The following is a 14,109-nucleotide window of genomic DNA, read 5'->3' as shown; positions in this document are numbered from 1 at the left end:
GTGTGAACAAAGAAGAGAAAGGGAAATTTCTCCCAGCAGGCTCAGGAGCAGCGGATTAAATCCCCACAATCAACTTGATGTACCCTGCATCTATGGAATACCTTAACAGACAGTGAATCATCCCAAAATTGAGGTGGTGCAACTGTAGACTTTGGGTTTCCTTTCTACATCTAACTTATTTCTGGTTCTATGTTTATCTTAGTTTAGTATTTAGAGATTATTTTCATTCATAGATTTGTTTATTGATTTGGTTGATCTCTTCCTTTTTTATGTGCATATATATTTTTTCCTTTTTCTCTTTTTGTGAGTGTGTATGTTTCTTTGTGTAATTTTGTCTGTATATCTTTGCATTCACCACTTGTCCTAGGTTTCTGTCTTTTTTTTTTTTTTAGTATAGTTTTTAGCACTTGTCATTGGTGGATTTGCTTTATGGTTTGGTTGATCTCCTTTCTTTTTTTGTTTTTTACATTTTTATTTTTAATTTTTTTTTATTTTTTATCTTAATAAACTTATTTATTTTCGTTTTCTTTCTTTCTTTATTTTTCTCTCCCTTTTCTTCTGAGCCATGTGTCTGACAGGGTCTTGGTGCTTCAACCAATATTCAGGCCTGAGCCTCTGAGGTGGGAGAGCTCAGTTCAGGACATTGGTCCACCAGAGATGTCCCAGCCCCATGTAATATCAAACAGCAAAAGCTCTCCCACAGATCTCCATCTCAACACTAAGACACAGCTCCACTCAACGACCAGCAAGCTACAGTGCTGGAGACCCTATGCCAAACAGCTAGGAAGACAGGAACACCACCCCACCCATCAGCACAGAGGCTGCCTAAAATCATAATAAGTTCACAGACACCAAAACACGCAGCACCAGAAATGGTCCTACCCACTAGAAAGACAAGATCCAGCCTCATCCACCAGAACACAGGCATGAGTCACTTCCACCAGGAAGCCTACACAACCCACTGAACAAACCTTACCCACTGCAGTCAGACACCAAAACAATGGAAACTACAAACCTGCAGCCTATGAAAAGAAGACCATAAACACAGTAAGTTAAGCAAAATGAGAAGACAGAGAAATATGTGGCAGATGAAGGAGCAACGTAAAATCTCAACACACCAAACAAGTGAAGAGGAAATAGGCAGTCTACCTGAAAAAGAATTAAGAATAATGATACGAAACATGATCCAAAATCTTGGAAATAGAACGGAGAAAATACAAGAAAAGTTTAACAAGGGCTTAGAAGAACTAAGAGCAAACAAACAATGATGAACAACACAATAAATGAAATTAAAATTCTCTGGAAGGAATCAATAGCAGAATAACTGAGGTAGAAGAACAGATAACTGACCTGGAAGATAAAATGGTGGAAATAAGTACCACAGAGCAGAATAAAGAAAAAGGAATGAAAAGAATTGAGGACAGACTCAGAGACCTCTGGGACAGTATTAAACCCAACATTTGAATTATGGCGGTCTCAGAAGAAGAAGAGAAAAAGAAAGGGACTGAGAATATATTTGAAGAGATTAGAGTTGAAAACTTCCCTAATATGGGAAAGGAAATAGTCAAACAAGTCCAAGAAGTGCACAGAGTCCCATACAAGGTAAACCCAAGGAGAAACATGCAAAGACACATAATAATCAAACAATCAAAAATTAAATACAAAGAAAAAATATTAAAACAAGCAAGGGAAAAATAACAAGTAACATACAAGGAAATCCCCATAAGGTTAAGAGCTGATCTTTCACCAGAAACTCTGCAAGACAGAAGGGAGTGGCAGGACATATTTAAAGTGATGAAAGGGAAAAAACTACAACCAGGATTACTCTACCCAGCAAGGATCTCATTCAGACTCGACAGAGAAATTAAAACCTTTACAGACAAGCTAAAGCTAAGAGAATTCAGCACCACCAAACCAGCTTTACAACAAATGGTAGAGGAGCTTCTCTAACTGGGAAACATGAGAGAAAGAAGACATCTACGATAACAAACCCAAAGCAATTAAGAAAATAGTAACAGGAATATACATATCGATAATTACCTTAAATGTAAATGGATTAAATGCTCCAACCAAAAGACATAGACTGGCAGAACGGATACAAAAACAAGACCCATATATATGCTGTCTACAAGAGACCCACTTCACAACTAGGGACACATACGGACTGAAAATGAGGGGGTGGAAAAAGATATTCCATGCAAATGGAAATCAAAAGAAAGCTGGAGTAGCAATTCTCATATCAGAAAAAATAGACTTTAATTAAAGACTATTACAAGAGACAAAGAAGGATACTACATAATGACAAAGGGATCAATCCAAGAAGTAGATATAACAATTGTAAATATTTATGCACCCAACAGAGGAGCACCTCAATACTAAAGCAAATAGTAACAGCCATAAAAGGGGAAATCGACAGTGACACAAAAATAGTAGGGGAGTTTAACACTACACATTCACCAATGGACAGATCATCCAGACAGAAAATTAATAAGGAAACACAAATGTTAAATTAAGCATTAAACAAGATGGATTTAATTGATATTTATAGGGCATTCCATCCAAAAACAATGGAATACACTTTGTTCTCAAGTGCTCATGGAAGATTCACCAAGATAGATAATAATTTGGGTCACAAATCAAGCCTTGAAAATTTAAGAAAACTGAAATCATATCAAGTGTCTTTTCCAACCAAAACACTATGAGACTAGATGTCAATTACAGGAAAAAGATCTTTAAAAACTACAAACACATGGAAGCTAAAAGTCACACTACTAAATAACAAACAGATCACTGAAGAAATGAAAGAGGAAATAAAAAAAATACCTAGAAACAAATGACAATGGAGACACGATGACCCAAAACCTATGGGATGCAGCAAAAGCAGTTCTAAGTGGGAAGTTTATAGCAATACAATCCTACCTCAAGAAATAAGAAATATCTAAAATAACAACCTAACCTTACACCTAAAGCAATTAGAGAAAGAAGAAAAAAAGTCCCAAGTTAGCAGAAGGAAAGAACTCATAATGATCAGTCAGAAATAAATGAAAAAGAAATGAAGAAAACAGGAGCAAAGATCAATAAAACTTAAAACTTGTTCTTTGAGAAGATAAACAAAACTGACAAACTATTAGCAAGACTCATCAAGTAAAAGGGAGAAGACCAAAATCAACAGAACTAGAAATGAAAACGAGAAGTAACAACTAACACTTCAGAAATAAAAAGGATCATGAGAGATTACTACAAGCAACTATATGTCAATAAAATGGACAACCTGGAAGAAAGGGACAAATTCTTAGAAAACCACAACCTTGTGAGACTGAACCAGGAAGAAATAGAAAATATAAACAGACCAATCACAAGCACTGAAATTGAAACTGTGATTAAAAACCTTCCAACAAACAAAAGCCCAGGACCAGATGGATTCACAGGCGAATTCTATCAAAGGATTAGGAAACAGCTAACACCTATTCTCAAACTCTTCCAAACTTTAACAGAGGGAGGAACACTCCCAAACTTGTTCTATGAGCTCGCCATCACCCTGATACCAAAACCAGACAAAGATGTCACAAAAAATGAAAACTAGAGGACAATATCACTAATGAATATAGATGCAAAAATCCTCAACAAAATACTAGCAAACAGAATCCAACAGCACATTAAAAAGATCATACACCATGATCAAGCTGGGTTGATCCCAGGAATGCAAGGATTATTCAACATACGCATATCAATCAATGTGATGAACCATATTAACCAACTGAAGGAGAAAGACCATATGATCATCTCAGTAGATGCAGAAAAACCTTTGACAAAATTCAACACCAATTTATGATAAAAAAACTCTCCAGAAAGTAGGCATAGAGGGAACTAACCTCAACATAATTAAGCCCATATATGACAAACCCAAAGCCAACATCATTCTCAATGGTGAAAAACTGAAACCACTTCCTCTAAGATCAGGAACAAGACAAGGTTGCCCACTCTCAACACTATTATTCAACATAGCTTTGGAAGAATTAGCCACAGCAAACAGAGAAGAAAAAGGAATCCAAATCAGAAAAGAAGAAGTAAAACTGTCACCGTTTGCAGATGACAGGATACTATACAAAGAGAATCCCAAAGATGCTACCAGAAAACTACTAGAGCTAATCAATGAAGTTGGTAAAGTAGCAGGATACAAAATTAATGCACAGAAATCTCTTGCATTCCTATACACTAATAATGAAATATCTTAAAGAGAAATTAAGGAAACACTCCCATTTACCATTGCAACAAAAGGAATAAAGTATCTAGGTATAAACCTGCCTAAGCAGACAAAAGACCTCTATGCAGAAAACTATAAGACACTAATGAAAGAAATTAAACATGATACAAACAGATGGAGAGATATACCATGTTCTTGGATTGGAAGAATCAACATTGTGAAAATGACTATACTACCCAAAGCAATCTACAGATTCAATGCCATCTCTATCAAACTACCAATGGCAATTTTCACAGAACTAGAACAAAAAATTTCACAATTTGTAAGGAATCACAAAAGTCCCCGAATAGCCAAAGAAATTTTGAGAAAGAAATACGGAGCCAGAGGAGTCAGACTCCCTGACATTAGACTATACTACAAAGCTAGAGTAATCAAGACAGTATGGTACTGGCACAACAACAGAAATATAGATCAATGGAACAGGATAGAAGGCCCAGAGATAAACCCACACACATATAGTCACCTTATCTTTGATAAAGGAGGTAAGCATATACAATGGAGAAAAGACAGCCTCTTCAATAAGTGGTGCTGGGAAAACTGGACAGCTACATGTAAAAGAACGAAATTAGAACATTCCCTAACCATATACAAAAATAAACTCAGAATAGATTAAAGACCTAAATGTAAGGCCAGACACTATAAAACTCTTAGAGGAAAACATAGGCAGAACACTCTATGACATAAATCACAGAAAGATCTTTTTTGACCGACCTCCTAGAATAAGGGAAATAAAAACAAAAGTAAACAAATGGGACCTAATGAATCTTAAAAGCTTTTGCACAGCAAAGGAAACCATAAATAAGACAAAAAGGCAACCCTGGGAATAGGAGAAAATATTTGCAAATGAAGCAACTGGAAAAGGATTAATCTCCAAAATATACAAGCAGCTCATGAAGGTCAATATCAAAAAACAAACAACCCAATCCAAAAATGGGCAGAAGTCCTGAATAGACATTTCTGCAAGGAAGATATACAGATTGCCAACAAACACATGAAAGGATGCTCAATATTGCTAATCATTAGAGAAATGCATATCAAAATTACAATGAGGTATCTATCCGCTATTCCTCATTACTACTGATCATCTCCCCAATCCAAGCCACCATTATGTCACCTGAACAAGTACAGTAGCTTCTGTAGGTCCAATCCATAGACCATCAGAGGGATCTTAACTAAATGTAAATTAGGCAATGTGTTTCCCCTGATTTGAACCTTATATACACCATTTTCCACTGCAAATAAAATCAAAACTCCTTTCTATGGTCTGAAAGCCACCACACAGTCCAACCCCTGCCCAGATCCTGACCACAATCCAGGTTATTCTGCCTCTCTCACCCTAGCTGACTACACTTTCTCCATCTCTTTTTTACATCTAGATAGTAAACAAAGCAGGGAATCAAGCCTGATATGTAGCATTTGCCCATTTCTAGGGTGTAAATAAATACACCCACCTTGACCAATTCCAAGCTATGAATACAATGTCACCGGAAAGGGAGCTGGGCAGAGATGCACAGTTGTCCCCCTTTGTAGTGTTTCCACCATACAGATAACAGGAGGTGTAAAAGCTGCTAGAGCACAGATAATAGTAAATTTTATAATATAATTAGGAAGTAATAAATTTTGAGTTTTTATTGCCATTGCTTTCAATAAAATTTAATTGTAAGGTTAAAAAAAAACTACAATGAGGTATCACCTCACACCAATAAGAATGGCCATCATCAACAAAATCGACAAAAAAAAATGCTGGAGAGGTTGTGAGAAAAGGGATCCCTCTTACACTGTTGGTGGGAACGTAAATTGATACAGCCACTATGGAGAACAGTATGCAGGTTTCTTAAAAAACTAAAAATAGAACAACCCTATGACCCAGCAATCCCACTACTGGGCATATACCCTGAGAAAACCATAATTCAAAGAGATACATGTACCACAATATTCATTGCAGAACTATTTACAATACCCAGGACATGGAAGCAACCTAAGTGTCCATCGAAAGATGAATGGATAAAGAAGATGTGTCACATATGTACAATGGAATACTACTCACCTATAAAAAGAAACAAAATTGAGTCACTTGTAGTGAGATGGATGGACCTGTCATACAGAGTGAAGTCAGAAAGAGAGAAACAAATACCGTATGCTAACACATATACATGGAATCTAAAAAAAAAAATGGTGCTGAAGAACCTAAGGGAAGGACAGAAATAAAGATGCAGATGTAGAGAATGGACTGGAGGACATGGGGAGGGGAAGGGTAAGCTGGGACGAAGTGAGAGAGTGACATAGAAATATATACACTACCAAATGTAAACTAGATAGCTAGTGGGAATCAGCTGCATACCACAGGGAGATCAGCTCAGTGCTTTGTGTCCACCTAGAGTGGTGGGATAGGGAGGGTGGGAGGGAGAGGCAAGAGGGAGGAGATATAGGGATATATGTATATGTATAGCTGATTCCCTTTGTTATACAGGAAAAACTACCACACCATTGTAAAGATATTATACTCCAATAAAGATGTTTAAAAAAAAACCTATGGGATGCAGCAAAAGCAGTTCTAAGAAGGAAGTTTGTAGCAATACAATCTTACCTCAAGAAACAAGGAAAATCTCAAATAAACAATCTAACCTTACACCTAAAAGAACTAGAGAAAAAAGAACAAACAAAACCCAAAGTTAGTAAAAGGAAAGAAATGATAAAGATCAGAGCAGAAATAAATGAAATAGAAACAAAGAAAACAAGAGCAAAGATCAATGAAACTAAAAGTTGGTTCTTTCAGAAGACAAAAAAAATTCATAAACCTTTCGCCAGACTCAACAGAAAAAGAGGGAGAGGGCTCAATAAAATTAGAAACGAAAAAGAAGTTACAACAGACACCACAAAAATAAAAAACATCATAAGAGACTACTGCAGGCAACTCCATGCCAATAAAATGGACAACTTGGAAGAAATGAACAAATACTTAGAAAGGTATAACCTTCCAAGACTGAACCTGGAAGATAGAAAATATGAGCAGACCAATCACAAGTAATGAAATTGAAACTGTGATTAAAATCTTCCAACAAACAAAACTCCAGGACCAGATGACTTCACAGGTGAATTGTATCAAACATTTTGAGAAGAGCTAACACCCATCCTCCTCAAACTTTTCCAATAAGTTGCAGAGGAAGGAACACTCCCAAATTCATTCTAAACGGTCACCATCACCCTGATACCAAAATCAGATAAATATGCTACAAACAAAGAAATTTACAGACCAATATCACGGATGAATATAGATGCAAAGTCCTCAACAAAATACTAGCAAACAGAAACCAACAACACATTAAAAGGATCATATACCATGATCAAGTGGGATTTATCCCAATGATGCAAGGATGCTTCAATATACACAAATCAATCAATGTGATACACCATATTAACAAACTGAAGAATAAAAAACATATGATCATCTCAATAGATGCAGAAAAAGCTTTCGAAAAAATTCTACACTGATTTATGAGAAAAACTCTACAGAAAGTGGGCATAGAGGGAACCTACTTCAACATAATAAAGGCCATATACAAAAAAAACCCCACAGCAAACATCATTCTCAGTGGTGAAAAACTGAAACCATTTCCTCTAAGATCAGGAACAAGACACAGATGTCCACTTTCGCCACTATTATCCAACATAATTTTGGAAGTCCTAGCCACAGCAATCAGAGAAGAAAAAGAAGTAAAAGGAATACAAATGGGAAAAGAAGAAGTAAAACTGTCACTGTTTGCAGGTGATATGATACTACACATAGAGAATCCTAAAGATGCCACCAGATAATTACTAGAGGTAATCAATGAATTTGGTAAAGTTGCAGGATACAATATTAATGCACAGAAGTCTCTCGCACTCCTATACACTAACAATGAAAGATCAGAAAAATAAATTACGAAACAATCCCATTTACCATTGCAACAAAAATAATAAAATACCTGGGAGTAAACCTACCTAAGGAGGTAAAAGACCTGTACAAGAAAACTATAAGACACTGATGAAAGTAATCCAAGATGACACAAACAGATGGAGAGATGTACAATATTCTTAGACTGGAAGAATCAATACTGTGAAAATGAATAAACTACCCAAAGCAATCTACAGATTCAGTGCAATCCCTATCAAATTACCAATGGCATTTTTCACAGAACTAGAAAAAAATATCTTATAATTTGTATGGAGGCACAAAAGATCTCAAATAGCCAAAGCAATCTTGAGGGGAAAAAACAGAGCTGGAGGAATCAGACTCCCTGACTACAAATCTACAGTAATGAAGACAATATGGTACTGGCACAACAACAGAAATATAGATCAATGGAACAGGATAGAAAGCCCAGAGGTAAATCCATGCACCTATTGTCAACAAATCTATTAAAAAGGAGGCAAGGATTTACAATGGAGAAAAGACAGTCTCTTCAATAATTGGTGCTGGGCAAACTGGACAGCTACATGTAAAGAATGGAATTAGAACACTTCCTAACACCATACACAGAAATAAACTTAAAGTGCATTAAGACCTAAATGTACAGCCAGACACTGTAAAACTCTTGGAGGAACACATAGGCAGAACACTCTATGACATAAATAACAGCAAGATCCTTTTTGACCCACCTCCTAGAGTAACAGAAATAAAAACAAAATTAAACAAATGGGACCTAATGAAACTTAAAACCTTCTGCACAGCAAAGGAACCATAAACAAGACGAAAATACAACCCACAGAATGGGAGAAAATATTTTCAAATGAAACAACTGGCAAAGTATTAATCTCCAAAATTTACAAGCAGCTCATGAAGCTCAATATCAAAAAAATAAACAACCCAATCCAAAAATGGGCTGAAGACCTAAACAGACGTCTCCAAAGAAGATACACAGAATGCCAACAAACACATGAAAGGATGCTCAACATCACTAAACATTAGAGAAATGCACAGCAAAACCATAGTGAGGTATCACCTCACACTGGTCAGAATGGCCATCATTAAAAATATCTACGAACAATAAATGCTGGAAAGAGTGTGGTGAAAAAGGAACCCTCTTGAACTGTTGGTGGGAAAGTAAATTGATAGAGCCACTATGGAAAACAGTATGAAGTTTCCTTAAAAAACTAAAAATAAAACTACCCTATGACCCAGCAATCCCACTACTGGGCATATACCCTGAGAAAACCATAATTCAAAGAGATACATGCACCCCAGTGTTCATTGCTGCACTGTTTACAATAGCCAAGATATGGATGCAATCTAAGTGTCCATTGACAGATGTGGCACATATATACAATGGAATATTACTCAGCCATAAAAAGAAACAAAATTGAGTTATTTGTAGTGAGGTTGATGGGACTAGAGTCTGTCATGCAGAGTGAAGTAAGTCAGAAAGAGAAAAACAAATACCATATGCTAACACATATGTATGGAATCTAAAAAATATATGGTTCTGATGAAGCTACGGGCAGGGCAGGAATAAAGATGCAGACGTAGAGAATGGACGTGAGGACATGGGGAGGGGGGAGGGGAATCTGGGGCAAAGTGACAGAATGGCATTGACATATATACACTACCAAATATAAAATAGATAGCTAGTGGGAAGCAGCTGCGTACCACAGGGAGATCAGCTCAGTGCTTTTTTACCACTTAGCGGGGTGGAAAGGGAGCGTGGGATAGAGGCTGAAGAGGGAAGGGATATGGGTATATATGTATACATATATGTACACATATATGTATATAGATAGCTGATTATACTCCAGTAAAGATATAAAAATAATAATAAATATTTTTAAAAATTTTTAAAGATTTATGATGCACAGAAGGATCTGCAAATTGAGGCAAGTCCCTGAGGGAGGGAGGAAGTAACAGGGAGAGGGAGGAGAGAGCCTGGGAATATGTATATGACAGGAGCCCACTGTGGGACTTTTTAATAGTGCCAGAAACAAACAAATTTCTTCCAGCCCATGGCAGGAATCGGGTAGTGGAAGAGGAAGAGCAGGGTTAACAGTGTGCAGGTGAGGCTGCTAAGAATAAGTTTAAAAGCGAGTTTATAGAACAAAGCTTTAAGTATAACAAATAATCCTAAAATTTGTATGGAACCACAAAAGACCCTGAAGAGCCAAAGCTATCTTGAGAAAGAACAAAGCTGGAGGAATCATGCATCCTGATTTCAAACTATACTATAAAGCTACAGTAAAGAAACAGAATGGTACTGGGACAAAAACAGACACATATCAGTGGAATAGAATAGAGAGCCTAGAAATAAACCCACACACGTACGGTCAATCTATGGCAGAGGAGGGAAGAATACACAATGGGGAAATGACAATCTCTTCAATAAGTGATACTGGGAAACTGGAAATCTTCATTTAAAAACTGAAACTAGAACATTTTCTCACGCCATATACAAAAATAAACTCAAAATGGATTAAACAATTTAAATGTAAGACCTGAAACCATTAAAATCCTGGAAGAAAATATAGACAATTCACTCTTTTGCATTAGTGTTAGTAACTTTTTTCTTGGATCTGTCTCCTCAGGCAAGGGCCACAAAAGCAAAATTAAACAAATGGGGATACATCAAACTTAAAATATTTTGCTCTGTGAAGAAAACCATCAACAAAATGAAAAGACAACATACTAAATGGGAGAAGATATTTACAAATGATATGTCCAATAAGGGGTTATTATCCAAACTATTTGAAGAACTTATACAACTCAATAGAAAAAAATAATCAAAAAACAAAAAAATCCAATGTAAAAATGGCCAGAGGACCTAAATAGACATTTTTCCAAGGAAGATATACAAATGGCCAACAGGCACATGAAAAGATGCTCAACATCGCTGATCATTGGGGAAATGCAAATCAAAGCCACAACGAGGAGTTGAGGAAGATGGCAGAAGAGTAAGAGGCGGAGATCACCTTCCTCCCCACAAATACATCAGAAATACATCTACACGTGGAACTACTCCTATAGAACACCCACTGAACGCTGGCAGAAGACCTCAGACCTCCTAAAAGGCAAGAAACTCCCCACGTACCTAGGTAGCAAAAAAGAAAAAAGAATAAACAGACAAAAAAGAATAGGGACAGAACCTGCACCACTGGGAGGGAGCTATGAAGGAGGAAAGGTTTCCACACACTGGGAGGCCCTTTGCGGGTGGAGACGGCGGGTGGGGGAGCGGGGAAGCTTCGGAGCCGCAGAGGAGAGCGCAGCCACAGGGGTGCGGAGGGCAAAGCGGAGAGATTTCCGCACAGAGGATCGGTGCCAACCAGCACTCACCAGCCCGAGAGGCTTCTCTGCTCACCCGCCGGGGTGGGCGGGGGCTGGGAGCTGAGGCTCAGGCTTCAGTCGGATCGCAGGGAGAGGAATGGGGTTGGCGGCGTGAACACAGCCTGAAGGCGGTAGTGCACCACGGCTAGCCGGGAGGGAGTCTGGGAAAGAAGTCTGGAGCTGCCGAAGAGGCAAGAGAATTTTTCTTGCCTCTTTGTTTCCTGGTGCGGAAGGACAGGGTTAAGAGCACTGCTTAAAGGAGCTCCAGAGATGAGCGCAAGCTGTGGCAAACACCACGGACCCCAGAGACGGGCATGAGATGCTACGGCTGCTGCTGCTGCCACCAAGAAGCCTATGTGTGAGCACAGGTCACTATCCACACCTCCCCTCCTGGGAGCCTGTGCAGCCCGCCACTGCCAGGGTCCCGTGATCCAGGGACAACTTCCCTGGGAGAACGCACGGCGCGCCTCAGGCTAGTGCAACATCACGCTGGCCTCTGCCGCCGCAGGCTCGCCCTGCATCCGTACCCCTCCCTCCACCCGGCCTGAGTGAGCCAGAGCCCCCGAATCAGCGGCTCCTTTAACCACTTCCTGTCTGAGCAAAGAACAGACGCGCTCAGGTGACCTAAGTGCAGAGGCAGGGCCAAATCCAAAGCTGAATCCCGGGAGCTGTGAGAACAAAGAAGAGAAAGGGAAATTTCTTCCAGCAGCCTCAGGAGCAGTGGAGTAAATCTCTACAATCAACTTGTACCCTGCATCGGTCGAATACCTGAACAGACAACGAATCATCCCAAATTGAGGAGGTGGACTTTGAGAGCAAGATTTGTTATTTTTTCCCCTTTTCCTCTTTTTGTGACTGTGTATGTGTATGCTTCTGTGTGAGATCTTGTCTGTATATCTTTGCTTTCACCATTTGTCCTAGGGTTCTGTCCATCCATTTTTTTGTTGTTGTTGAATTCTTTTAAAAAATTTTTTTCTTAATAATTGTTGTTTCTTATTTTAATTATTTTATTTTATCTTTATTTTATTTTATTTTATCCTCTTTCTTTCTTTCTTTCTTTCTTTCTACTTTTTCTCCCTTTTATTCTCAGCTGTGTGGATGAAAGGCTCTTAGTGCTCCACCCAAGAGTCAGTGCAGTGCCTCTGAAGTGGGAGAGCCAACTTCAGGACACTGGACCACAAGAGACCTCCCAGCTCCATGGAATATCAAACGGCGATAATCTCCGAGAGATCTCCATCTCAACACCAAGACCCAGCTTCACTCAACGACCAGCAAGCTACAGTGCTGGACACCCTATGCAAAACAACTAGCAAGAAAGGAACACAACCCCACCCATTAGATGAGAAGCTGACTAAAAGCATAATAATACCACAGACACCCCAAAACACACTACCAGATGTGGACCTGCCCACCAGAAAGACAAGATCCAGCCTCATCCACCAGAACACAGGCACTTGTCCCCTGCACCAGGAAGCCTACACAACCCACTGAACCAACATTAGCCACTGGGGAAAGACACCGAAAACAGAGGGAATTATGACCCTGCACCCTGCAAAAAGGAGACCCCCAAACACAGTAAGATAAGCAAAATGAGAAGACAGAAAAACACTCAGCAGATGGAGGAGCAAGGTAAAAACCCACCAGACATAACAAATAAAGGGGAAATAGGCGGTCTACCTGAAAAAGAATTCAGAATAAAGATGAAGCAAAATCTTGGAAATAGAATAGACAAAATGCAAGAAACATTTAACAAGGACCTAGAAGAACTAAAGAGGAAACAAGCAATGATGAACAACACGATAAATGAAATTAAAAATACTCTAGATGGGATCAGTAGCAGAATAACTGAGGCAGAAGAACGGATAAGTGACCTGGAAGATAAAATAGTGGAAATAACTACTGCAGAGAAGAAAAAAGAAGGAAAAGAACTGAGGACAGTTTCAGAGAATTCTGGAGCAACATTAAACGCATCAACATTCGAATTATTGGGGTCCCAGAAGAAGAAGAGACTGAAGAAGGGACTGAGAAAATATTTGAAGAGATTATAGTTGAAAACTACCCTAATATGGGAAAGGAAATAATTAATCAAGTCCGGGAAGCACAGAGAGTCGCATACAGCATAAATCCAAGGAGAAACACACCAAGACACATATTAATCAAACTATCAAAAATTAAATACAAAGAAAACATATTAAAAGCAGCAAGGGAAAAACAACAAATAACACACAGGGGAATCCCCATAAGGTTAACAGCTGATCTTTCAGCAGAAACTCTGCAAGTCAGAAGGGACTGGCAGGACATATTTAAAGTAATGAAGGAGAAAAACCTACAACCAAGATTATTCTACCCAGCAAGGATCTCATTCAGATTTGAATGAGAAATTAAAACCTTTACAGACAAGTAAAACCTGAGAGAGTTCAGCACCACCAAACCAGCTTTACAACAAATGCTAAAGGAACTTATCTAGGCAAGAAACACAAGAGAAGTAAAGGACCTACAATAACAAACACAAAACAATTAAGAAAATGAGAATAGGAATATACATATCGATAATTAC

The sequence above is a fragment of the Monodon monoceros genome, unplaced genomic scaffold (assembly GCF_005190385.1).
Source record: "Monodon monoceros isolate NGI ecotype Baffin Bay Population unplaced genomic scaffold, NGI_Narwhal_1 Super_Scaffold_22, whole genome shotgun sequence".
In the NCBI taxonomy this organism is placed as follows: Eukaryota; Metazoa; Chordata; class Mammalia; order Artiodactyla; family Monodontidae; genus Monodon; species Monodon monoceros.
This window is presented reverse-complemented; position numbering follows the sequence as displayed.